Below are 1,294 nucleotides of genomic sequence, written 5' to 3'. Positions count from 1 at the left end.
TGCCCTCAATCAAGGACTGAGGATTTATTTATTTATTCATTTCCTGACATTGCTTTCAGTTTTTCCCTGCGTGTTCTGCTGCCCATGCCCCTGTTCCTGCTAAATCAAGGTGGGATTTTCCGGACTCTGATCCCAGGTCAGCACTGTCAGAGCTGTCTGAAGGTGCAGGAGCGAATGCTGTTCAGCTTTTGAGGGCTTTGCAGAATTCCTGAAAGTGCCATGAGGAATTTCAGGCATGGGAACAGCATCTCGCAGCCATTGGTGCTCACAGTCCATTAATARCGTTGCTGTTTGCTGAGTCAGGGGCTCCCAGCTGGATTATCTGTGGCTTTGGGAGGATCTCCCGTGTCTGCCACTGGGTCATTCCAAACAGACAATTACCAGCCTGCTAATTGAGGGGAGGAAGAGTTTAATGAGAGGCTTTGGTGGGATTCTGGCTGCTGKAGGTGTTGAGTTTTGTAACTTTTTGTTTGTTCCCAGCTTGGGAWTTTCCTGGTGAGTGTCAATAAACCAGAGGGGACATTTATGACAGCAGTGCCTGCAGGTTTTTCTCACTCCCTGAGACAGGAGAGTTTTACACCAGGAGTAGCTGCAGATACTGGAGTTACTGATCATGGAACTGGAGGAAAGGAGGATCAGAGCCTGGGAACAGCAAAGGAGCTTGTCTGAAAGCTCCTGAAAGGCTCTCACTCACCATCCCACTATAAAGTTTTGCTTTTCTGTATGCAAGAGGCTGGGATTTCCTGGGAGTCAGCCTGGCTGATGCTGATCCTGTCCAGGAGAGCCCTGGAGCCATGGCCCAGGATTGGGGTCTGGAGTGTTGGTGATGGTGGAGCCTTTGGGCATCGCTGTCCTGCCCAGGAGAGAGATTTGGAAAGGAGAATATTTTTTTTTTCTAGTCTGAAATGTAGCTGGAAGCAGGGCTGTGGTTTATAACAGAAAAGCTGTTTGGCTGTTGGAGTGACAGGCCAAGGGCTGTGGTGGAATTGCCTTCATTAGTGAGGCTGCAGTGAGGAGCAGAGATGGGTTTTAGGAATGCAGAAGTTTTATCTCACCCTGGGTTGAGCTCAGGGAAGTSCTGTGGCCCAAAGGCTGTCAGAGACAAGGACTGTGGAGCTCATGGGATTGGAGCTCATGGAATTGGCTCAGGTTGTGCTGCCAGATTTCTGCATCAGCTGATTTGGGGTTTTTAACCACGCTGCCCAGGGAGGTGGCAGATTTGTGTTTCCTGGCAAGGACTGGACGTGGCACTCGGTGCTGTGGGCTGGTGACAAGGTGAGCCTGGTGTTTCCCT

Source organism: Malurus melanocephalus, unplaced genomic scaffold, assembly GCF_030028575.1.
Source record: "Malurus melanocephalus ecotype Western Australia unplaced genomic scaffold, MMel_1.1 scaffold_1886, whole genome shotgun sequence".
Classification (NCBI taxonomy): domain Eukaryota; kingdom Metazoa; phylum Chordata; class Aves; order Passeriformes; family Maluridae; genus Malurus; species Malurus melanocephalus.
The sequence above is the reverse complement of the archived record's forward strand: the minus strand, read 5'-3'. Positions refer to the sequence as shown.